The 27,890-nt window shown below is 34.4% G+C and overlaps 1 pseudogene; it reads left to right on the top strand.

Annotated features, from left to right (window-relative positions):
• LOC114491933 overlaps positions 1 to 27,890 on the top strand; it is a 105,621-nt pseudogene that overhangs the window by 22,793 nt on the left and 54,938 nt on the right.

The following is a 27,890-nucleotide window of genomic DNA, read 5'->3' as shown; positions in this document are numbered from 1 at the left end:
GATAAGAGAAAAGTTGAAGGGATTAAGAAGTATAAATTTGTTGTTACAGAATACTCATGGTAATGAAAAGTACAATTTAGTCAATAAAGTCAATAAACCCCTAATAACTATGCATGGTGTCAGATGAGTGCAAGACTTATTTGGATGATCACTTAGTAAGTTATATAATGTCTAATCACTAGGGTATACACCTGAAACTCATATCATATAATTATATATTTCAACTAAGTGAAAAAAATGATTTAAAAATGAAAAATAAAAGTTAAGAAGATAGGAGCAAAAATATGGTGCATGGAGAATATAAATGAAGTAGAACATGTATTGAATTTATTATAGGGTTATTAATTTTTTATTAAAAGTTAGGAGACAATAGTATTTGACCACAATAAAAAATTAAAAAGTTAATGTGCATGTCAGGATTAAGACATTTTTTCAAAGACTATTGGTTTCTATTTATGAAAAACTATGTTCAATGTGATGGGGTTAAATTGATTGTAAAATGTGCTGGAGATGCTTTTGCTTCTTAGTTTCTGAATAAAGTTCAAATAGAAATACATTTGGGAAATGATATAAAATTCTTCCCTAAAGAATAAAATGCAGTCATAAAGTGGAAAACATTTCCTAACCATTATCCAATATATTATGAATTATGAATGAGTAAAACTTAGGAAATATTTAGTTATATAATGTCCAATAACAGGATTTGAAATATAAGGTAACATTATTTAAAGCCTAAACCAAAACCACAAATGTCTTTATTTTTCATGCATGCTTTACATCAGACCAATCCAAGAGCATATGTATGGTGTGTCTCTAGACTTAGGATTGTCAGGTAAAATAAAGAATGCCAAGGTATTTTTTAATGTGAGATAGATATTTTTATTATAGGTATTTATTGAATATTACATGAGACACTATACACATCAAACATTTAATAGGATTATAGCAACAACTTTCTATAGAACTTTTAATAAACTATCAATTTTTTTATCACATATGTACTCTACCATACTGAGACCTTTGAGAGCCAGTAAACTATAGGAAAATATACACAAAAATAAACTCAAGGTAGATAAAAGACTTAAATATAAGCCATGACTCCATAAAAGTCTTAGAGGAGAACATAGGCAGGAAATTTTCAAATATTCCATGCATCATATTTTCACTGATATGTCCTCTAAAGCAAAAAATAGAAAGGAAAAGATAAACAAATGATACTACATCAAATTTAAAAGCTTCTGTGCAGCTAAAGAAAACATCAGCAAAATGAAAATGAACCAACTAAATGGGAAATACATCTGTCAAAGATAACTCACACAAGGGTTTGATCTCCAAAATATATGAAGAACTCTCACAACTCCACACCAGGAAGACAAACAATCCAATCTTAAAAAATGGGCAAAGGACCTGAACAGACACTTCTCAATGAAAGACATACAGACGGCCATCAGACGTATGAAAGAACACTCAGCTTCACTAGCCTTCAGTGAGATGCAAGTTAAAACCACAATGAGATACCACTTCATACCAATCTGAATGGCCATTATTAACAAATCAACAAACAACAAGTGCTGGTGAGGTTGTGGAGAAAGGGAACCCTAGTGCCCTGTTGGTGGGAATGCAGACTGGCACAGCCACTGTGGAAAAAGCAGTATGGAATTTCCTCAAAACACTAAGAATGGAGTTGCCTTTTGACCTGGAAATCGCACTACTGGGATTATACCCTAAGAATCCTGAAACACCAATTCAAGAGAACTTAAGCACCCCAATGTTCATAGCATTGCTATTCACACTAGACAAGTGCTGGAAACACCCTAAGTGCCCATCAGTAAATAAGTGGATCAAAAACTGTGGTACATTCACACTATGGAATACTACGCAGCACAAAGAAAGAAGGAACTCAAACTCTTCCTGGCAGTGTGGATAGAAGTGGAGAATAAGTCAGTGAAGAAAGTCAGTGAGTGAAAGACAAATACCATATGATCTCACCTATAAGTGGAATGTAATCAACATAATAAACAAGTGAACAAAATAAACCATAGAAATGGAAATAAAGAATGAACTGACAGTGACCAGAGGGTAGGGAGGAGGCAGATCACCAGGGAAAGAAGGGAAAGGGTCAAGTCAAGGACACACGGACAAAAACAACTGGGATGGTATTGAATGTGGAAGGACGGGGGTCATTAGGGCAGGGGAGAATAATGAGGGGGGGATGAGGACAACTGTAATTGGACAACAATAAAAAGGTAAAAAATAAGGCTAGCAGCTGACTTCTCAAAGGAAATACTCCAAGCCAGAAGAGAATGGCAAGAAATATTCCAAGTAATGAGAACCAGAGGCCTGCAACCAAGACTACTTTACCCAGCAAGACTCTCAATCAAGAGAGAAGGCCAAATAAGGAGTTTCCCAGACAAAAGAAGTCTAAAAGAATACACCTCCATCAAACCAGCTCTACGAGAGATGCTAAAGGAACTGCTTTAAGGAAAGGAAGGAAGAGAGAGAGAGAGAGAGAGAGAGAGAGAGAGAGAGAGAGAGGAACACAGCTATGAAAACGGCAATGAAAAAGTACCTATCAATAATAACCTTAAACATTAATAAATTAAATGCTCCAATCAAAAGACATAGAATAGCTGAATGGATAAGAAAGCATAGCCCACATGTATGCTGCCTACAAGAGACCCATCTCAGAACAAAAGAACTACACAGGCTGAAAGTGAAGGCTGGAAACAAATTTTCCAAGCAAATGGACAGGAAAAAAAAGCTGCGGTAGCAATACTCATATCAGACAAAATAGACTTCCAGAAAAAGGCCATAAAGAGAGACCCAGGAGGTCACTTCATAATACTCAAGGGAAGAATCCATCAAGAAGACATAAACATTGTAAATATATATGCACCCAACATAGGAGCACCCAAATACATAAAGAAAATCTTAGAGGACTTCAAGAAAGATATTGACAGCAACACAATTATAGTGGGGGATTTTAACACCCCACTGTCAAAAATGAACAGATTTTCCAAACAAAATATCAACAAAGATATTGTGGCATTGAACAATGCCCTAGATGAAATGGACTTAACTGGTATATATAGAGCCCTTCATCCCAAAGAAGCTAAATATACATTTTTTTCAAATGTACATGGAACATTTTCAAAGATAGAACACATAATAGGACACAAAACAAGCTTCAGCAAATTCAAGAAAATTGAAATCATACCAAGCACTTTCTCAGATCACAAGGGACTGACACTAGATACCAACCCCAAAGGAAAAAATCCAAACACTTAAAATCACGGAGATTGAATAGCATGCTATTAAACAATGAGTGGGTCAAGAATGAAATTAGGGAAGAAATCGAAAAGTTTCTGGAAAAAATGAAAAGGAACTCACAGCAACCCAAAACTTATGGGACACAGTGAAGGCAGTCCTGAGAGGGAAGTTTATAGCGATACAGGCCGACCTAAAAAGATAGAAATATTTCAAACAAACAACCTAACCCTACACCTACAAGGACTCGAGGAACAACAACAAAGACGGCCCAGAGCAAGTACAAGGAAGGAAGTAACCAAGACCACAGCAGAATTAGATGACACAGAGACTAAAAGCACAATTCTAAGGATCAATGAACCCAGGAGCTGGTGCTTTGAAAAGATAAACAAAATCGACAAGCCTTTAAGCAGACTCATCAAGTAAAAAAGAGAGAAAACCCAAATAAACACAATCAGAAATGAAAGAGGAGAGATTACAACAGATACCACAGAAATACAAAGCATTGTAAGAAATTACTACGAAGAACTGTATGCCAAGAAATTTGAAAACCTAGGTGAAATGGACAAGTTTCTAGAAAAATATAATCTTCCAAAACCCAGTGAAAAAGAAGCAGAAAGCCTAAACAGACCAATCACAGCAAAAGAGATTGAAGCAGTAATCAAAAAACCCCCAACACACAAAAGCCCTGGACCAGATGGTTTCACAGGAGAATTCTACAGAGCATTTAAGGAAGAACTAACCCCTATCTTTCACAGACTATTTCAAAAAATCCCAAGAGATGGAAGACTCCCAAACTCTTTTTATGAGGCCAGCATCATCCTAATCCCAACACCAGATAAAGACACGACAAAGAAAGAAAACTTCAGGCCAATATTGCTGATGAACATAGACTCTAAAATCCTCAACAAAACATTGGCAAACCGCATCCAGCAATACATGAAAAAGATCATGCACCATGATCAAGTGGGATTCATCCCAGGGATGCAAGGATGGTTCAATATTCGCAAATCAATAAAAGTAATACATCACGTAAACAAAAGCAAAGACAAAAATCACATGATCATATCAATAGGTGCAGAAAAAGCATTTGATAAGGTACAGCACCCATTTATGGTAAAAACACTCAGCAAATTGGGAGTACAGGGAGCATTCCTCAACATAATAAAAGCCATATATGAGAGGCCTACAGCCAACATCATACTCTATGAGCAAAAACTAAAATCTTTTCCACTAAGATCAGGAACAAGACAAGGCTGTCCACTTTTACCACTTCTATTCAATATAGTATTGGAAGTTTTAGCCACAGTGATCAGACAAGAAAAGGAAATAAAAGGCATCCAAACTGGAAAGAAGGAGACAAAATTGTCATTATTTGCAGATGACATGATAGTGTACATAAAAAATTCTATAGACTTGGCCAAAAAAACTGCTCAACCTAATAAATTAATTTGGAAAAACAGTGGGATGCAAAGTCAATATCCGGAAATCAAAGGCATTTTTGTACACCAACAATGAAACAGTAGAAGCAGAAATCAAGAGAAAAATACCATTTGATATAGCAAAAAGAAAAATAAAATACCTAGGAATAAACCTAACCAAAGAGGTAAAAGATCTGTATTCAGAAAACTACATAACACTGAGGAAAGAAATCAAGGAAGACACAAACAAATGGAAACATATACTGTGTTCATGAACTGGAAGAATTAACATCATCAAAATGCCCACACTACCCAAAGCAATTTACACATTCAATGCAATACTTATTAAAGTACCAATGGCATCTTTCACAGACATACAACAAACACTTCAAAAATTTATATGGAACCATAAATGACCCCGAACAACTCCTGCAATGTTGAGAAAGAAGGGTAAAGTGGGAGGGATCACAATACCTGATACTAAACTCTATTACAAGGCCACTGTAATCAAAAGAGATTGGTACTGGCATAAAAACAGGCACATGGACCAATGGAACAGAACAGAGAGCCCAGAAATAAACTCAAGTCTCTGTGGTCAATTAATATTTGACAAAGTGGGCAGCAACATAAAATGGAGTAAAAATAACCTCTTCAACAAATGGTGTTGGGAGAACTTGACAGCTACGTGCAAAAAAAATCAAACTTGAGCACCAACTTACACCACATACAAAAATAAATTCAAGGTGGATAAAGATTTAAATATAACCCCTGACACCATTAAAGTCCTAGAGGAGAACATAGGCAGGAAAATCTCAGATATTTCACACAGAAACATTTTTACTGACAAGTCCCCTAGAGCAAGGGACATAAAGGAAAGAATAAACAAATGGGATCTCATCAAAATAAAAAGCTTCTGTATGGCTAAAGAAACCAGTATTAAAATAAAAAGAGAACCAACTGCATGGGAAAACATATTTGCCAATGATACCTCAGACAGGGGTTTAATCTCCAAAATATATAAAGAACTTACACGACTACAGTCTAAGAAGGTAAGCAAACTAATTAAAAAATGCGCGAAGGACTTTGAACAGACACTTCTCCAAGGAGGACACACAGAGGATCAAGAGACTCATGAAAAGATGCTCAATATCACTAGCTATCAGAGAGATGCAAATTAAAACCACAATGAGATACCACTTCACACCAGTCAGAAGGGCCATCATAAACAAAGCAACAAACAGCAAGTGTTGGAGAGGTTGTGGAGAAAAGGGGACCCTAGTGTACTGCTGGTGGGATTGCAGACTGGTACAACCACTATGGAAAACAGTATGGAACTTCCTCAGAATACTAAAAATGGATCTGCCTTTGGACCCAGCAATTCCACTGCTGGGATTATATCCTAAGAACCCTGAAATACCAATCTAAAAGAACCTATCCACCCCAATGTTCATAGCAGCACAATTTACAATAGCCAAGTGCTGGAAGCAACCTAAGTGCCCATGAGTAAATAAATGGATCAAAAAAATATGGTACATTTACACAATGGAATTCTATGCAGCAGAAAGAAAGAAGGAGCTCTTACCCTTTGCAGCAGCATGGGTGGAACTGGAAAGCATTATGCTAAGTGAAATTAGCCAGGCAGTGACAGACAAATACCATATGATCTCACCTTTAACAGGAACCTAAACAACAAAACAGACAAACAAGCAAAGTATAGTCAAAGTCACTGAAATAGAAAACAGGCTGACAGCGACCAGAGGGGAGGTAGGAGGGGATAAAGGGGGCTAATGGGTGAAAGGTTTTCAGGAACAACTATAAAGGACACATGGACAATACCAAAGTTGGGTGGAATCAGGAGAGGGAGGTGGGTATGGCTGGGATCAGGGAGATAGGTGGGCAGAAAGGGCAGACAACTGTCTTGAAGAACAATAAAATAAAATAAGTGGAAAAAAAGAACACTGATAAAACCTCAATGAATCAATAAGAGGTAAGAATAATTAATTTAAGAAAATCAACAAAGGACTTTGTTATTTTTAGGAGAGAAAATGGGAGTAAACGATGTGAAAAAATTTACCTGATTAATAATCAATGAAATTCAAATAACAACAATGTATTATAATTTCATACACACCAGAGAGGCAAAAACAAATTTTGATAATAATAAAGGTTGGGTAGACTATCCAACATTTATACCCTGCTGCTAGGAGTGTCAATTATGTATTTTTCCGAAAGCCATTGAGTTTCACTAAGTAAAGCTGAACAGATATATAGTCTATGATCAGCAATTTAACTAGCAGATGAATACCCTAAAGAAACTTATATTCACACTTAAACTTCACTGGAGGAGACCATCCTAGCTAGTACTTATTACCTGGTCCAGGTTTTCCACTTCAAAACGATGACATCTGCCCTAGAGGAATGGCAGGTTCTTAGACCTAATTCATGGACTTTTAGCCTTAAGAACTTGGCAGATATTTTATATTGGCTCGTTATTCGCTCTCTAGATGCCAACTAATACTTATCCTATAAAAGGAGATGAGAATGGATACATTTTTGAGCAACATAAGAAATTACATCTTTAATGAGAATAATTGTGTCACCAACTTCTGCAAGAAAAAAAACTTAATCAATTTTGTAATACCACCACTCACTGGACCAAAAAGAAAGAAAGAAAGAAATCTTGTTCAATTCTTACCTCAAAAATTTAAGATACGGAGCATGTATTCATTCTTTATACCACACATATATGTCATATCCATAGGCCATAATAAACCAATTATAAGTTTTAAAGGAAGTATGTTCTTTCTTTACAAAAAAACTAATATGTGTTCTCCAAGTGTAAAAGGTACTTTTTTAAAAAAAATTTTTGCTTGGAACGATTTTTTTTGGGAGATTTTGTTGAAACTACCATACGAAAGATCTTCAACAATCTAAATAGTGTCTTAAGAAAAAAATTGGTAGATTTTATTGTAGGTTTTATTATAGGCTGAGTGTATGGCAAGTATTTTTCTCCCAAAGACCATAATAATATCTACTGTCCCAAATGACCTTTCAATTTTTGTACCTTTAAGGGGTTTCTGCCCTGATTTTACTTTAATAATCTACCACCCTTTATAATTATAGTCCCCATATAAAATTATTATGTGAACCATCATTTTGGAAATTCATACACTAAATTATGAAGTTGTTTGGGTCAAAAGAGGCAATCCAAGGCAGAGGAGATACCAAATCCACTCCAAGAGACAAAATTGAGCTCATCTGTTTAGAGAAGTAGTCTACTGTTTGCACAGCTGGGCATGGTGTGCTCATTTTATAAATATACTTTACTATTTTCTTGGGATTAGTCAGTTTGCTTGGATGGATAAGAAAATTAAAAGTGGCTTTGTCTGATGACATAATGAACCTATATTCTGATAACAGAATGTTTATATTCTGATAAGCATTGGTACTCTCCCTAGCTTTCCTCGTTTCATATTTGAAACCAAGGGGTGAAACACCACATTAAAGTCCTAAACTCAAGATTCTTAAGCTTTTGTAATAGACTGAAAATAGTTAAAAAGATACTTAATTCACTTTATTAAGTGTAACATTCAAATCGTTTACATATTTGTCACTACAAGAGAAGATTCAGGAACAAAACATTCTCTTCACAGATTTGCCTGCAGACAATTTCCTACCTCCATTAGTAGGAAGACCTTTATCAGGTACTTACCCAAAATTTTCTTAGAATACCCAATAAGATCATACAAATATACTCTATACATCTCTGATTATGTGGGAAGATATATTTTAAAGGTATTTTAGGTGGTGAGAGTTGGGTGAGGGGAAAGATCAGGGCTATTCAGAGAGTAGGACCTAAAAACAGTTTTAACAAAACATCTGAATTGCAGTAATAGGTAACAATTGCCTTAATAATAATAGTGAGTGTATGGCAAATATTTTTCTCCCAAAGACCATGATAATATCCCAAGTGCTCTTCACAAACTTGGCCACTCTATCAAGAGATGGAATCTAAGTCTTCTCCTCTTGAAACAGGACAGATGTTTTCAATAGTCTCAAACAGATACAGGGGAAGTATCACTGTTACTTTGAAAACTAGATTATAAAAGGCAACACAGGTTTCTACCTGGCTCTGCTTGGGAAGTTCACCTGTGGACCCCAAGCTAGAAGGAGCCCAGGCCACATAGAGTCTCATATCAAGTAGAACAGAGGACCCCAATTCATAGTCCTGTTTGAGCATCTAGACAACAGCCAATAAGTACGAACTTGTGGCTTTGTGAGTCAAAGAGAAGGCAGATCCCCTGGCCTTCAGCTGAAGGTGTCTTGAGCAGAGTGAAGTCTTTCCCAACAAACCTATCAAACTGAAAATCTGTGAGCAAAATAAATGATTGCTGTTATTTTCAACCACTCAATTTTGAGATGGTTTGTTATGCGGCAATATATATCTGGAACAAAAATCTAATAATCATGACTGGGTACAAAATAATAAAAAAGTGGTTTCAGAATAAAAGAGAAATATTGAATAGGCTTTGAAGGAACTCTAAAATCAGTTTCTTGAAGTTGTTTAAAGAAAAAATTATGAGGGTCTATTAGGAGAGGTTATTCAAAGTAAGCTTTGAATTAAGAAGGTAACTGATAAAATAATTACATTACTGTATTTAATTTATGGTTTAATAGAATTTCTTCAGGTGAATCACTGTATCCTTTGAAATAGGAGTCCCAAGCACAAATGAACCTTCTAGAACTTCTTGGCAAGAAAAGTGTCAAAAATTATTGAAACATAATAAAATTGTCTTAACTTCTGGAGGACTAAAATTGTGGAACTGCTAAATATAATATGTGAGTTATTATTTTTTGCAAAGGTTTATTTTACATGCATTGGTAATTTAGAAGTTTTTTATGTGAGTGGAAGCTAAAGAAGACTCTCTACTTGAATAAAATTTAGTTCCATGAAAGTAGATTGTTTTAAGTTTTAAGACTGTTGATCACATACTTAACACATATTCACAGAGATAGTAAAACAGATTTTGTAGGGGATATAATCCCTGACTGTTAAAAAAAAAAAGATACGTAATAGCCTGAGGCATTAAAAAAATTTAGCCCTGACCAGAATGGCTCAGTTGTTTGATCATCATCCCTGCAAAGTGAAAGGTCACCAGCTGATTCCTGGTCAGGGCACATGCCTGAGTTGTGGACTCATCACCATTTGGGGTGTGTGAGAGGCACCCCAATCAATGTTTCTCTCACACATTGATGTTTCTCTCCCTTTCTTCTACCTCCCTTCCCCTATCTTTAAATAAATAACAAAATCTTTAAAAAAATGTTATGATGTCTCTCACATATACTTATTTTTGTCTACTTTACCACAGACTGTTGGGTTCCATGGGTTCTAAGTTACCTCTGGTAAGTATACCTTCCTAGAAACTTTCTTTGCTTATGTTGCCACGTCTCTAAGGACAACAAAGTCTCTATGTGGCCCAACCAACTCCCCATGTCTGATGCAGATACTCAGAGAGGAATAATAAAAAGAATGATGTTTGACAGATAAGGAGTACCTGGAGTTCCTTCCATTCTACTTGATTCAACTCTACATAACACCTACAGGATAGAATGAAGTTGTTCTATTTACAAGTAATTTCAAATGCAGGTGTGAAAAATAAAGGAATGTGAATACAGAATATCAAGAAGATCAACTACATGGGCACAAAATTAATGTTCTACCACTGCTCCTTTGAGGATTATTTGTTTTATTTAGGTTAGCTTAGCTTTGTACAACAGTGGTAATCAAGGATTTATGTTGCTTCACCCTTATTTTCCTGAAATATAATGTTAAGATGGCAGTGATTTTGGTGGCACAGTCTAGTTCCATAGTGTAGAATGAGTTAAATAGGTCTTCATGAGAATAAACCCTTAATCTGAAAATCATCCGCACAGAATTCAGATAACAGAAAATCTAATAAAAGATTATATTTCTTGAAAAAGTAATTTCTCATCCTTAATATAAGCCCAGAAATTCTGGCGCATCTCACTAATCACTGTAATTTGATTGATCTAGTAGATGACTGTAAGGCATTTTTTGAAATAGACATTTGTATACAATTAGCAAAACTGTATAGAATATACGCATGTGGCTAATCATTGAATCCACAGAGTAGAACCTTTTAAAATGTGTATTTTTTTTTGTAATTTCAGAAGGTATCTACCTTGAAAAATATCCATTTGTTTAGTGTAAGAAGTAATAAGAAATATTTAAATTTTAAATTGAGATATATGTGTATTTATACTACACAATATATAAGCAAAGTTGATATTTTGTTTATTTATAAAAATAAATGTGCTAAAGAGTATTTTATACATTTATGTATTTTTTAAAAAAGCTAGCTGATTTATTCATAAAACTTTGAGTGTACAGAGATAGATTCCCAAAGTGATTCTAATTTTAAATTAAATATACATAAATTAATCCACATAACTCTGGGAGCAAATAATTCTTAGAAATACATTGAATTCATTATGAGCCATTAAAGGAATCACTTCAGTAATTACTAATGGCAGAACAGTTATAAAATAGACAACTTTTTTCCTGTTTTTTAATGATAAAACTTATTTATATTTAGAGAATCTAATTACTTCCTGTAATATTTACTTAAAATAATAATTTCAAATTTTCTATTCTTCTTTAGGAAAAAATTATACTAAAGTTTCAAAACAGAGATTTTAACTGATTACACTATTACATTGTTACAGTTGCCCAAATGGTTTCCTCTTTGTCCCCATCTACCCAGCACTCTCCACTCCCTCTGGCGATCCACTCTCCTTTATTTGTGTCCATAGGCCATGCTTATAAGTTTTTTAGCTACTCCATTTCCTATATTTACTCTTAACATCGCCCCTGTATATTCTGTACCTACTATTGTACTTCTTAATCTATTCACCTTTTCCCCCCATTTTCCCAGAACCCCTCCCAATGGCCACCATCCAAATTTCTCCACATTTATGATTCTGTTTCTGTTTGCTTGTTTGCTTAGTTGTTTTTAGATTCAGTGTTGATAGTTGTGAACTAGTTGACACTTTAGTGTTCATAGTTTTAGTCTTCTTTTTCTTAAATCAGTCCCTTTAACATTTCATAAAATACTGGTTTGGTGATGATTAATTCCTTTAGCTTTACCTTGTCTGGGAAGCACTTTATCTGTCCTTCAGTTCTAAATGATAGCTTTCCTGATAGACTAATATAGACTGCAGATCCTTGCTTTTCATCACTTTGAATACTTCTTGCTAATCCCTTCTAGTGTGCAGCATTTCTTTGAGAAATCAGCTGACGGTCTTATGGGAACTCCTTTGTATGGTAATTATCTGCTTTTCTGTTACTGCTTTAAAGATTCTCCCTTTATCTTTAACCTTTGGCATTTTAATTATGATGTATCTCAGTGTGGTCCTCTTTGTATCCACCTTGTTTGGAATTCTCTGTACTTCCTGGACTTGTATGTTTATTCACCAAATTAGGGAAGTTTTATTATTTTTTTCAAATAAGTTTCCAATTTGCTCTTTCTCTTCTCTTTCTAGCATCCCTATGATGTAAATATTAGAATGCTTGAAGTTGTCCCAGAGGTTCCTTACACTATCCTAGATTTTCTGAATTATTTTTTCTCTTCTTGCTGTACTGATTGGATGTCTTTTTCTTCCTTATGTTCCAAATCATTAATGTGAATCTCAGCTTCATCCACTCTACTGTTGATTCTCTGTACATTGTTTGTTTTTTAAATTTCAATTAGTGTTTCCTTCATATCCGATTGTATCTTTTTATGCTGTTGTAGTTCTCACTAAGTTCTTCAAACATTCTTATAACCAGTGTTTTGAACTCTGTATCTGATATATTACTTATCTTCATTTTGTTTAGTAAATGTAAATGTTCACTAAAAAAATGAAAAAAAAATCTGACTTCCTTGCATTCAAGAACACTCAAGGGTGTGAGATGAATGAGCTCTTTCTAACTCTATTATCTGTTGTTCTATAATTCTGATTCTCAGACCATACCTGTGGCAGGTCTGACTCACTTAACTGGAAGTGATCTAAAATAGTTCTGAATATTGTTTTCAATCTATAATAAAGATCAAGTGTGAGCATTCATAAAAACTAATAGATGTATCTTATTCTTACGACCATAGTGGTTCATTCTGAGGGTATTATGAGACACAGTATACCATTCTAATTCAACAAAACACAAAATGTATTTTTGAGGGTTTTTCCAGCATTTTCCAAAGCCCTCCAGGGGTAATAGAATTAATATTTACATAGCTACTAATTTAATGTTAGAATCACTTTTACATATATTGCTTTTTTGAAATACATGTATATACAATTGCATACAACATACAATGAGCCTGGCCTACTTAATCTAATTGAAGTTGAATAATTAAACTTTGTACAGCTATGATGTACCAAATTATTAGGTTAGGTGCTAAGCCTCAAATCCTTATATTTTTGACCAGGAGGGCTGATCATGAAACACATTTTTTAAAACAGTATTACCAAAAAAAGTTGTATAACAAAAGTTGTAATTAGGAGACCATGACAGACCCTTAAAAAAACCTGATATAGTGGATGTAGACAGAGAAAGGTAGAAGTGGTCAACATAAAGGTCTCTCACTTCAGCACCTGAGCAATATTACACTGAGGGCTGGATAATTCTTTGTTGTGTTGTCCTGTGCATTGCAGGATGTTTAGCAGCCTAAATGGCTTCTACTACCCACTAAATGTCAGTAGTAGCTATGTTCTGACTATGACAACCATAAACATATTCAGACATGACCAAATGTCACCTAGGGGCCAAGTCCATCCCTAGTTCAGAACCACAGTGTAAATGAGTGGATTGGAATGAGCAGGTTAAAAATTACTATAAAATAAATTAGATTAAATGGTCACTTTAGTCATCCAAATAAGAAAAGATGAGAAATGAGTAGACGAAGGAATGAGATAAGGGTATATTTTGGTGTAGAATATATAGATTTATATATAATCCACTTGATGGATTGAAATGGATTGTAAGGCAGTTTCAAACCTCAGTGGGAAGAAGTAGTGTCAGGGAAGTCTTTATGAAGTCTAACCTAGAGTAGTTTTGACATATTTGGTATAAGAAAGTGTCCAGAAATACAGGTTTTAACAAATATCACATTTTGAGAAAACACTGATATAAAAAGTGAAATGCTTTCAGACAAAAGGGTTGGAAATCATGAAGTATACCTCTGTTAGAGGCAAACCATAACTAGAATGGTTGACCTAGAAATTGTTACAAAGTGGATATATACTGACTTTGAAAACAGAATGTATGAATAATCCTTGGCTTTTTGGAATTAAAACAAATATATTAAGGAGCTTACTGAGCAGGAAAAGGCAAGAATACATCTCTGTTTTTCTCTGATGGAGTACATTTGTTTCTTTGTTAGAAATAAATGTCTAGTGGTAATGGCTTATACATTTTTTTTTCTGGAAATCTATAAAAGTTATTCATTCTTTCAACTTGAGCCAAGGATTCAGGCCTGGGTTATTATGCTGGTTTTTTGCTTATTTTAACAATTCCAGGAAAAAAAATACATACATATATATATATATATATATATATATATATGGCATATATATATCTCCTGTAATTGTCAAAAACGATTATATGTCCTAAAAACATTCTAATATGTATGACATGACATTATTTGGGAAAATATTTCATGTTCATAATTTATAGGCTTTAAAGTTCCTATTTCTAAAGGCAAATAAGAGAAGTGAGTTTCTCAGGTCTGCTGGAAGAACAAAGTGATGCTACTACAGACCCTTTGTCATCTGTGCTTACCAAGCTGAAAGGCTTTAGCTCCTCAGAGGAAAGATTCCTGTCACAGACCATGTTGCCTCCCAGTACTTTCTGTGGCTTATTGTGCATGGCCCATGCTCAAAGAGTCCTGTGGTTGATATTAATAACACAGTGGACTTCACAGAAGTACAAGAATATAAAAATAATTCTAACATTGGTTCTCATGGCCTCAATTCTTGATTTAAGATTTTAGTAAGTTACTTATAATATTAGGTCATGTACTTAGCATTTATGCTAAACATATTTGTTTTTATATATTTTATGTTTTAGATACTTATATAAGACATAAAAGGAAAGAGGATCAATTTATTTTCCTACAATACTGACAGCAGTTTAAGAAAGAGTCAAAGAGAAAGATTTTTAAACATTTTGTTCAACATTTGATAGTATTTAGTAAACTAGAGAAGCAAGGCTACAAAGGATGATGTTTGTACCAGCCAGGCATTTCTTTTCATTTTGCTAAAGAAAAGACACTGATCAAATGATACATATTTTGCACTGTGTGTAATTTTCTTTACAATTCTCCCATATTGATAGTATGCAATTTATCATTAAATTATAACTTTGTGGAATTTAGTTAACGTTTGTATCCTAATTGCCAAGATAGCAATGGTATTTTCATTAGCATTCTGGAAGTTACAAATGATTTTTTAATTGTGAAAATTTAATCATGTAAAGATATGTGTTTTGGACAAAATATTTGCAGAGCCACTGCCATCCTGGTCTGAATACTGTGTAAGAATGTAAGTAATTCATATTTTCTAACCTTTGAAATGGAGGCCTAGGTTGGAATTCTGATCTCCTGTGGCCTCTGTGTAGCTACTTATTAGAGGATTTTGTCTCGTGATTTCCACCAGGAGGTTAGCTGACTTCCAGGTTACCTACAAGGGCTTCATTTTGCTTGTTTTTCCTCTGCCTGAATGTTAAATAAGTGTATGCACTTGTCTGAAACTTTTTTCTTTGAACCACAACACCTTAGAGCAAGGATGTCAGGAATGAAAACTAACACCATATTTCACTGATTCTAAAATGCACCTTTTAAAAATAATATAACATTTCTTAAATTTTACAATCTCTGGTAGCTAGATGGTAGTCAGGATATACTTATCGATGTAATCTGGCAAGAAAAATAAAAGTGCCAGCATTTCAGCTTGTACAATAGGCATCCTGGAAATTAGAGATAATAGCTCAGACCATTTAAGAAATATTGCAAATAATCTTAATAGCAAAGAGGGTTATATCACATGGGGATAAATAAAATTCACTGATATTAATGACTCTGAGCCCCAAGTTGATTTAGAAAAGTTGAACTTTCAATGTGAAAAATTTTTGTAACCCCCTAGTTAATGTATTTTTCCATATTTTCCATTTAATGTGCACAAAATGATATAATAACAATTAAACTATGTATAAATTAAATAGCTGTTTGATTAAGTATAAAGTAAAAAATTCTAAGTGGTAAGAAAGATTTGTTCCAGTTTGGCAGCAAATAATTTTTCATAGATTTGCAAAAAAAGTTTATTTTGTAATGACTAGCATTTTAGAATTGATGAAATATGGTCATTTTCAATGGTAGACATGTCTTAGTTAATTTCTTTCAACACCCTGGTGCTGACCAAGAGCACCACACCTCATCTGAGGGAACCTACCTGAAGAGTCACAGCAATAGTTTCTCAAGGTAAATATATAAATAAACACTAATCATGACCCTGGGCTGAATGACTTGTGAAATAAATAGAGTGTAGAAGGTCTGGACTTGTGCTAGATGATTCTGAAGAAGGATTGGGGAAGTGGGGTCCTATTCAAGATTGGAAGGTATCCAGAAGCTGGAAGAACTCAATAATATTATATTGCAGTATTTTTTGTTATTTTTAATATTTTATTTATTTATTTTTAGAGAAGGGGGAGGGAAGGAGGATGAGAGGGAGAGAAACATTCATGTGTGGTTGCCTCTCACACACCTCCTACTGGGGACCTGGCCTACAACCCAGGCATATGCCCTGACTGGGAATCAAACCAGTGACCTTTTGGTTCACAGGCCAGCACTCAATCCACTGAGCCACATCTGCCAGTGCTAATTTTTTTTTTGAGGTAAAACAAATGGAGCTCATGTTAAATGGTAAAAAAGTAGCGATATTTTAAAACAGGGTGTGTTAATCATTTAGAGGATTGCACTGTAGCCTGGTCTATGTTCTATTAGTCTTGCTGCATACATCATTATATTATGTTAGGAACACTGCAGCTTGATTACCAGCTGGACATATTTTCATGTCCTCAGTAGGATTGACCAAAAAACATAATAAAGTTTAAGATTTATCAAAAAGCTCTCTTTATAGCTTATCTATTAAGTGTCAACACTTACAAAGCAAATAGATGGTCAATGTTAATAAAAGAGAACAGACAACTGTAATTGAACAATAAAATAATTAAAAAATAAATAAAAGAGAATAGACTGATTATCTTGATTATACTATAAAATAGAAACAAACAAATAATTAAATAGATAAGTCAGATGGATCTATTGAACTATTGGAACCATGAAATTCTGGCAGTCACAAGCCAAGTAGAAGAATCAGCATTACAAAATCATCCAAGTACAGCAATTTTAATCCAGAGGGGATTGATAGCAAGGGAGAATAAAAGGGATCTTTGGCAGCTTTATGACAATGTCTGACGCTGACTTAATAGTAATACCTAAAGTTACATTTTCTGTAATTTGATGAATAAAAAGGTGCTCACCACTTGCTTTGAATGACAGGCATGACTAAGTGTTATACGTATAAAATTAAGAGAGATATTTATAAAATCCTTGTTCTGGGACCATTGAGCCCTTAAGGGGAATAACAAGGGAAAAGAGTCTAGACACTGGAATTTGAATCATACATATCATGTATGTGACCTTGGAAAAATAACTTAATCTTTCAGAGCACCTGTTTCCTCTTTATAAAATAAGAATGACAAACTTTAGGGTTGATAATAGTGTTAACTAAATACATAAAAATCCACACAAGGCATTCAATTAGTGTGGTTAAATTTTGCATGTAAATCTAATCTCTTACTCCAAAGATTTACTTGTAAAATTTCAAACTATGTCTTGCTTAACCAAGATAACTAGCTTAAATTCTTGTGTATTGCAAGGATACAAGTAACATAACATATAAATTAACCTTAGGGAAGAAGGAGAACAACAAGGAAAGCGGGGGGCGGGGGAGGAAGAGCTAGAGGAGAAATAACAAAGAAGAAAGAGAAGGATAAAAGAAGAAGAGAAAACAACAAGGGAGAGAAAAAATGAGGAGAAAACAAAGACTGAGGGTAGAGGGAGGGCATTTATAGGAAGCAGGTGCTTCATTTCTGGGCACTCAGGAGGCACTGAGGGATCTAGAACTACAAATCAGCAAAGCCATGGGCAACATAGATGGCCCTTTATCCTTATCTCAACTTTGCTTTCCCCTGGACATTCATCTTATTCATCTCTTGCAACTCAGATTTCTCAATGTTTACACCAACGTCTACCTGACAAGTAAAAAGACCATATATATTTCATTAAAGAGCCCCAAAACTGTGTAGCTATCACTCATTTCATTCTTTAAGGAACAGAATCTGATCACACAGATAGTAAGGCACACCATGAGATGTAAACAGAGCTGCCCAAGTCTCAGATTTAGGGAGTACAAGTCATGGGTTGCTCTTTTTTATTATATTTATTGGTATAACACTGGTTAATAACAGTATATAGATTTTAGTTGTACAACTTTATAGTATTACATCTGTATACTCTGTTGTGTGCTTACCACCCCAAATCTACTCTCTTTCTGTTATCTTATATCTGACACTTTCTCCACTCCTTGTCCTCCTCCCATTACCCTTCCCACCTAAAAACCACCATTCTTTTGTCTGTATTTATGAGTTTGTTTGTTTGCTCTGTTTGTTCACTTGTTGCTTTTGGTTTTATATTCCACATGATATAATTTGAGTGATACCATATAGTTCTTGTCCTTCTCCATCTGACTTATTTCACTTAGTATAATACTCTTAAGATCCACTCAAGTTGTCACAAATGGCAATAGTTCATCTATTTTATGACAGAATAGTATTTCACTGTATATACAAAAAACCTATTAGGAACTATAAATAAATAAAGTTGCAGGATACAAAATCAACAGACAAAAATTTGCATTCCTGTGTACTAACAGCAAAATATTAGAAAGAAATGAAGAAAATAGTCTCATTTACAATTACAACAAAAAGCATAAAATAGGAATAAACTTAAGAAAGAGATGAAGACCTATACACTGAAAACTATATGGTACTATTGAAAGAAATCGAGGCAGGCATAAAGAAATGGGAGAATATTCTGTGTTCATGAATTAGAAGAATTAACATTGTTAAAATATTAATATTACCCACAGCAATATATAGATTTAATGTAATGCCTACAGAAATCCCAATGGTATTTTTCACAGAAATAGAGCAAAAAAATTCTCAAATTTCTATGGACCACAAAAGACCCCAAATAGTTAAAAAAATTCTGAGTAAAAAAAGAACAAACCCCGGAGTATCACATGCCCTAGTTTCAAATTATTCTATAAAGCTATAGCAATCAAAACAGTATGGTATTAGCAGAAAAACTGACACACGAAACAAAGGAATAGAATTGAGAGTGCAGAGATAAACCCACAAAAATATGGACAACTAATTTTCAACAAAGAAGTCAAAAACATACAATGAATTGCTCTTGAATAAAGGGTGCCAATAGGTCACTGGTATTTGGGACAATATAATAAAATATATTTATATTAATTTATAGTAATACATATTTTTCCTAGATCAAGAGTAGAATTTAAATTTTGTTTCTATTTGAAGATTAATTTGACTAGAATAATAATAGCTGTCATTTATGAGTCCTTACTATCCATGAGGCAACCATTTTTATAGGCATTATCTTAGTAGTCTACACAAACACATGGGTAGGTGATTTTATTATCCTCAATTAGAAAGAAGAACATTTAGAATGAGAGGGCTGTTAATATTTGCATACATTTAGGATTTATAATTTATTGAATTGTTTGTAGTCCTGGTGTTAAGTTTTATAAATTCTTTATAATTTTTTGAAAGTTAACCTCTTACCAGATATATCATTGGCAAATATGTTCTCCCACAAGCAAGTTCCCTTTTCATTTTGTTTATGGTTTCTTTTACTCTGCAGAAAATTTTTAGTTTGATGCAGTACCATTTATTTTTTCCTTTATTTCCCTTGCCCTAGGAGATGAATTGGCAAAGAAATTGCTACAAGAGATGTATGAGGTTTTACTGCCTATGTTTTATTCTAGGACTTTTATGGCTTTAAAATTTACATTTAACTCATTTATCCAGTTTGTGGTTATCCTTGTGTATGGTGTAAGTTGTTGGTCTAGTTTCATTTTTTTGCATGCCCCTATCCAATTTCCTAACACCATTTATTGAAGATCCTGCTTTTACTCCATTGTATGCTCTTTCCTCCCTTGTCAAATATTAGTTGGCCATAAAGACATGGGTTGATTTCTGGGATCAAGATGAACAATTCAATTTAAAAATAGGCAAAGGACTTGAATAGACACTTTTTCAAAGAGGACATAGAGATGACCAGTAGGCATATAAAATATTCAATGTTACTAATCATCAGAAGGAGGAAAATTAAAACCACCATGAGACATCACTCACACCTTCCAGAATGGCTATCATCTATAAATCAACAAAAATGCTGGCTAGAAAAGGGAACCCAAGTGTACTGCTGGTGGCAAGGCAGAGGAGTATGGCCACTGTGGGAAACAGTATGGAGTTCCCTCAAAAAATTAAAAGTAGAATTGTATTTTGACCCAGTGATCTCACTTCTGGGAATATCATAAGAATCCCAAAACACTAATCAGACAGAATATATGCATGCCTATGTTCATAGTAATGTTATTTATAATAGCCAAGACCTGGAAACAGCTGAAGTGCCCATCAATTGATGAATGGATAAAAAAAAATGTGGTACATTTACACAGTGGAGTTCTACACAGCTCTAAAAAAGAAGAAGTTCTTACTATTCCCATCAGCATAGATGGACCTGGGAATATTATGCTAAACAAAATAAGCCAGTCAGAGAAATTCAAGCACCATATGATTTTACTCATATCATATGATGCTCTCATTCACATGTGGAATCTAATGAATAAAACAAACTGATGAACAAAGTAAAACCAGAGACATGGACATATGGAAGAGACTGACAGATCTCTCAGTGGGAAGGGGGCTGGAGAGAGGGGGACTGGAAGAAATTAACCAAAGAATGTATATGCAGATATGCAAAGCCCATCAACACAGAAAACAATGTGGTGAAGGTGGGGGGGTTGGCGGAGAAGAGAAGAGGGGGAAATGAGGAAAGTGAGGGACAGCTGTAACAGTGTCAACAATAAAAAAGAAAAATGTATGTAATAAATAAAAGATTTATAATTGAATAAACAAGTTTATAATTGAGAAAGACAAATACCATAATATTTCACTCATATGTGGAATCTAATGAATAAACCGAACAAGGAAAATGGGACAGAGTCTGAGATGGAGAGCAAAATGACAGCTGTAGGGCAGGAGGTGAGTTTAGGTGGTAGGGATTAAGCAAAAAGGCAAAGGACTCATAGACATGGACAATAGTGTGTTACTTGTTGGGGGAGGGAATATAATGGGACTAAATGGCAATGGAAAAAATACAATGAAGATTAAATAAAAAAGAGAGACTAGAAGGGCTCAAACCTGTTAAACAGGCTAAAATGTATGTGGAGGCCAAAATGTATGTGGGGCCTCAATATCAGAACTATGCTAATAAGAATCTGAATAAAATGAATGACATTTTTCATGGATGTTGGGTGCATTTTATGTGCAGCTAGGTACATTTAGAGAAAGAAGATGAGAAAAAATTATCTGACTTAAGAATAAAAATGTGTTGAAGGTAAGAGCAAAAGTGCTTGACTTTAATGACTACGATCAACCTTTAAATAAGAAAATCAACAGAAATTTTAACCTGTGATTTCAAAGAATCTCTTTGTTTTACAATATTTGTCAGTTTTTAAGTCCTGATATATCTTTAAATAATATAAAGACATAATGAAGATAATGTACAATGGTACTAATCCATAACTTTATAAATTACAGCAGTTAGTTAATGCAACTCAAGAATAAATATGCCAAGCATGTGTCAGCCATACTAAGAAAATCATTTAGCTAAGAGCCAAACCCAATTTTGTGTTTAGGAAAAGCTAATATGAAAGCTAGTCTTCAAAAGCAAAAATAAACTACACGGAAGAGAATATAGAGTCAGGATAAAGGTAACAAGGGCAAAGTCAAAAACTAAGTGTAACCTCTTGTGGGATAACTAACTTTGAGAGTGTAAACTTAACTTACCATTTTGTGAACATGGAATATTCACCTGATATGAAGGGAAGGAGCTGTCAACTTGCACTTTACAATTCAAACATATACAGATTTTCAGAAAACACATCTTTATACAGGAAATTAAAAAAATACAGTTTTATATAGGTTGCAGTTCCTGAGCCAATTTTCTATAAATAACCCACTGATGTCAAGTGAATTACAGTCTTCTCAGTGAAGGAAGCTGTAGGCAAACCCAGAAGCCTATTAAGAAGGAAATGACAAGCTCCAGGCACCTAATTGCATTAGCTCATTACCAGTAAGAAACCAGAAGTCTAAAACTAAGCTGACTGGGGATTCACTTGGATTGAGCCAACTCCAGGATGTTTCTCCTCCCCTAAAAACCTTGCATGTTTAAAGAGAAAAACCTGTCTTGGTCAAAAGCATGTTTATTTTCTTTTTCAGTCAATGAGATAAAATTTATATGCTTCAGTTACTTTAAAAATATAAGAATACAAATATTTATAGAATATAAAAACATTTTGGGAGAAAAGAAAGTACATTTATTATCTACTGATGAGTCACTGGTGGCAGTCATAAATTATAACTGATATATCAGTAGATACTCCATTGCCAAGATCTCTTTCCCTACCTTTAACTCTGTCAATACTCTTCCCTATTCTCTCTATTGTCTAGTGGTCACTTGCATTGTCTAACATGTTTCATTTTTGGTTATCAAGTGGTTATTGTCACTTGTAGCATATGTAATTCATCCTGTGCCCAGATTTTGGGGGGGCACTTCCTTTGTAGACTTCGTTCTGGTGCCTACATTCCTTGGCTTCTAGTAGTGCACACATGAAACTCTTTAAGGAGTGTTGCCTTGAGCTATTGGAAACACCTAGGCTTCAAAGAGTTGGCCAACACTGGAGTCTGGATCCTGGACCCCTTGAAGGAAAGCCCTGCTCCCTCACCTCCAGTCAGGAAAAGCCCTGAACCATGATTTATGTTGCAGGGCTCTCCTTTCAGATTCAAGCTGAGACTGGAATTTTGCCTGAAATCCTACCCTTGCCTGATTTTCTTTCCTCCCCTTCCCTGTATCCCCTACTTCTTATTGGTTCCCCCCAGAGGGCATCCTTAATAAATCACTTTTAGATAACTTTCTCTCCTAGGGTCCATTTTGGGGAATTTGGCCTAAGATACCACTGATAAACCACCATCTAGAAAATGAAAGGTCTCTTTTAGAAAGACACCTACTGATGCTGTCATTATTGTTGGAACTTTGGGAGCAGGAAGGAGCTACCACAGATATGGATAGAATAAAACAGCCAAACTTTAATAAGGATTAAGGCCAGGGATAAACTGGATTATAGTTTACGATTCTTTGGACCCCCATAGGCTAAGTGAATTTGCACAAAACTGACAAACATTCTTCATGGCCTCACCAAGCAATCATAATCATGAGTACAGGAGGGCAGAAAGCTGAGAGACCCACCCTCACCTGAAGTGCAGGTTCCTAGGCCACCTGAATTCTGAGGATAGACAGAAAAATTTAGAGAAACTCTTTAGGCATTCTGGTTCTTAAACTGAGTAGGAAACAGTGGTTTCCAAATTTAGGTACAAAGATTTAAAAAAGATCCAAGAAAAGAAATAGAAAAGATCCAAGATACACAGGACAATATCAAAAGTTCTATTGTATTTGTTACTGGGCCAGGAAGAAAGAAAGTGTAAAATGGGACAGAAAAAATATTTGAAGAGCCATGGCCAATATGTTTTTTAATTGATAAAAGATATCAAGCAAATATCCAGGAATTTCAGCAAAACCAAAGTGAGGAAATAGAAAAACACATATTATTTAAACCACTGAAAACCAGAGATAAAGAGCAATGGGGCATATTAACCTTAAGGAACAACAACAACAAAATGATGGTTGTTTTCTCACCAAAGTCATAAAAGCCAGAAGACAATGAAACCACATGAAGGAATAAAAGGGCTATCAACCTAGAATTCTATACCCAGAAAAAATTCTTCAAAAGTGAAGGCAAAGTACAGATATTTTGAAACAGACAAACACTGAAACAGTTTCTTTCCTGCAGATATCAGTAACAAAAGAAAGAAAGAAACAAACAAAAGTATTCTTTAAGCTGCTGGGAAATCACAGCAGAGAGATTCCTGGTTTTGTAGGACAGATGGAAATACTACAAGAAAGTGTAAATATGTGGGAAAATATAAAGAACTTAAAACATTTATATATATATATATATATATATATATATATATGTATACACACACCAAAAAATATCTTTAAACATCTTTGAAAGTCTCATCTCTAAAATTTTAAATATCACATTTTTCAACTTATATTTAAAAGGAAAGTACATAATAACAAGAGTATAAATATTGGGAGATTGATATTTGAATAGTGTAAGATTTATATTTTTAACTAATCAGCAGAATATTTTTTGAAGATAGACAATGATAAGTTAAAGATGCATATTGTAGTCACCAGAGCAGCCACTAAAATTTAACAAGAAAGTCACAACTAAAAAGTTCATAGACAGATTTACAGTTCTGGATAAGTTGAAATAGCACCATTCCAGAATACCTCTCTCTCTTCCAACTCAAACACCTTGACCATAAACAAGAAATAAACTCAGAAAGGTTTTCAAATATGGAAAAAAGACATAGCTAGGGACCTAAGGACTTCAAAAGTGATGCAATATGTCCCAGATGGGGCACTGGAGAAAACCTTTTGGATTTGTTTCTCTAATTCTAGCAATATGCATTTAAGGTCCCTCTGTGTCTTTTATTGAATTGCTAGCTCATTGCTAGAACTGAAGAATATGTCTCATGGTGTGGATTTACTATTGTTTTTTTTTTATTTTTTAAAAAGATTTTATTTATTTATTTTTAGAGAGGGAAGGAGGAGAGAAAAAGAGAGAGAGAAACATCAATGTGCAGTTGCTGGGGGCGTGGCCTGCAACCCAGGCATGTGCTCTGACTGGGAATCGAACCTGTGACACTTTGGTTCACAGCCCATGCTCAATCAATGAGCTACACCAGCCAGGCTATTGTTTATTAATTCATTCACCAACTGAAAGGCATCTTCAGACCCCAGCTGACTGCAGGTAACTGAAACCACAGAAAGTGAAATCATAGTAAATAGTGACTCTTGCTACATTAATGGAAACAATGTAGTAGTGGTGGTGTGATAGATCATTGGAATAGAAAAATCACAAATAGCTCTGCATATAGATGGGAAATGACTGGTCGAAAGTGCAAAACAACTTAAGAGAGGATGGTCTTTTCAACAAATGGTGCTAAAGCTATTGAATATCCATAGGCATAAATAAACAAACAAACAAAGAAATAAACTTGACTTAAGCCTCACATCTTATTACAAAAATTAACTAAAAATGAATTTTAGATTTAAATAAAACAAAATTATCAAACTTTCAGAAGAAAAAAATAGAAAACTTCAGGACCTATGGTTCACTAAAGAGTCCAAAGACATTGCCCAAAACTATGAGCTATGAGAAAAAATCAATAAACTGAACATTACAAACATTGAAAACTTTAGCACTAAGACATACCATGTTATGACAATGAAAAGACAAACTGAAGACCCCAATAAAATATTTGCTAACCAAATATCTGGCAAAGAACTTGTATCCAGAATATACATAGAATTCTCAGAACACAACAGCAGAAGCAAGCCAATCCAATTAGAAAATGGGCAAAATACATGAACAACATCTCACCAAGGAGGATATTCAGATGTCAAATAAAAATGTTCGGCATCACTAGCCTTAGATAAATATAAATTAAGACTACAGTGAGGTATCAAAACACATATTAGAAGAGGTATTTTTTAAAGTTACATTAGCAGAAAATGCTGGTGAGAATGTGAAAAATCTTATTTTTCATATTGTTGCTAGAAACATAAGATAGCATAGTTATGCTAGAAAAAAGTTTGGCAGTTGCACATATTCCATATAACCCAGGAATTATGCTCCTGGACATTTATCCCAGCAAGTGAGAACTTATGTCTACACAAAAGCCTGTACATTAATGTTCACAGCATCTTTATTTATAACTGCCAAAACCTTGAAATTATCCAAATATCCCTCAAAGGATAAATGGTTAAACAGTGGCACATCCATATAAGAAATGTTACTCAAAAATGTAAGGAATGGATTAGCGATAACACAACTACTAATTTTTTCAGCTATGAAAGTACATAGTTATTTTTTTAAGTGTAATAACATCACCTTTGTTGTTTAATTTATCTGAGTTACCATTGCTTCCATCAAAACAAATATATTTTTTTTAATTTTAATCATTGTTCAAGTACAGTTTTCTCCTCCTTACTCCCATTCCAGCCCACCCACCCAACCCTCCCCACTTCCCCCCATTACTCCCCACCCCTAGTTTTTGTCCATGTGTCCTCCGAATTTGTTCCTGTAAACCCTACCCATTCCCCCCCTGAAGGTTTCCTCGTCTCTCTCCCCTCTGTTCACTGTCAGACTATCCCCTATTCAGTGTCTTTGGTTATATTTTGCTATTTTTTTGTTTTGTTTGTTTTTGTGTTTAGATTCCTGTTTAAAGGTGATATCATGTGGTATTTGTCTTTCACTGTCCTGGCTTGTTTCACTTAGCATAATGCTTTCCAACTCCATCCATGCTGTTGCAAAGGGTATGAGCTCCTTCTTTCTTTCTGCTGCATAGAATTCCATTGTGTAAATGTACCATAGTTTTTTGATCCATTCATTTACTGATGGGCATCTAGGTTGCTTCCAGCACCTAGCTATTGTACAAATATTTTTAATTGATTACATATGTACATGTATATGCTATAACAAATAAATTGGTATTTTCAACAAAAATTATGTAGAATGAAAAAAGTCAGATTTTAAAAGGTTACAGGACTGTATAGTTTAATAATTTATATAATATTATTGAAATGATGCAACACAGTCATGACTGCTAGGGGTTAAGTTTAGGAAGAGGTGGATAGACAACAACTATGAAGGAGTAGCATGAGGGGACCTTGTGGTGATTAGAACAGTTTTGTGTCTTGAATGTGGAGGTGGTTAAACTAATCTATACATGTGATAAAGTTTGCATATACTACACAAACAAACACAAATGGGTGCATTAAAACTGATGATATCTGAATAAGGTTATGGATGATTATTAGTCAATATTATGCTATATTATATAAGATGTCCTTACTGACAAAACCAGGTTATGGTTACACTGGATCTATTATTTTTAATTTTCTGTGAATCTCTATTTCCAAATTTACAAAAAGTCAAAGAGGACATACAGTAGAATGTTAAAACAAACAACAAAACCTTAATTCACCCATTGAAAGACAGAAAAGAGGCAACAGAGGAATAAATAGCAGATGTGACAAACCAAAATCAAACAGCAAAATGTCAGACTTAAACAGTAATATAGATACAGATATATGACCAAGTGGAGGCATGCTATGGAATACTATTCAGCAATGTAAGAAAAAAAAGTTGGTCATATACAACAACAGTGATGAATCTCAAATGAAATTATGCTGTGTGAAAAAAAAGCAAAAAAACACAAGAACATGGATTCTCTCATCCTATGTGTTTGAGGTTTTGAAATCAGACTAAACCAATCTACAGTCATATACTTTAGAAAAATGGTACCTTGAGATGGGGCATATCTGACTGAAGATGAACATAGGGAGCTCTGTTGGGTGATGGAAATACTCAACACCTTGACAGGTGTGTGGGTTTTCACAAGTATATGCATTTGTCAAAACTAATCAAACTATATGAGTGCATTTCTATGGGTGCAAATTATAGTTTAATTTTAACATGTCCTTTAAAAGAACTTCAAAACATTTTCCAAACCTACATGAATCATTCAGTGTACATCCTGGGAAGCCCACACTCCATTGGATCTCACTGGAGTAGTCA

This window comes from Phyllostomus discolor, chromosome 1 (assembly GCF_004126475.2).
Source record: "Phyllostomus discolor isolate MPI-MPIP mPhyDis1 chromosome 1, mPhyDis1.pri.v3, whole genome shotgun sequence".
In the NCBI taxonomy this organism is placed as follows: domain Eukaryota; kingdom Metazoa; phylum Chordata; class Mammalia; order Chiroptera; family Phyllostomidae; genus Phyllostomus; species Phyllostomus discolor.
This window is presented reverse-complemented; position numbering and strand designations above follow the sequence as displayed.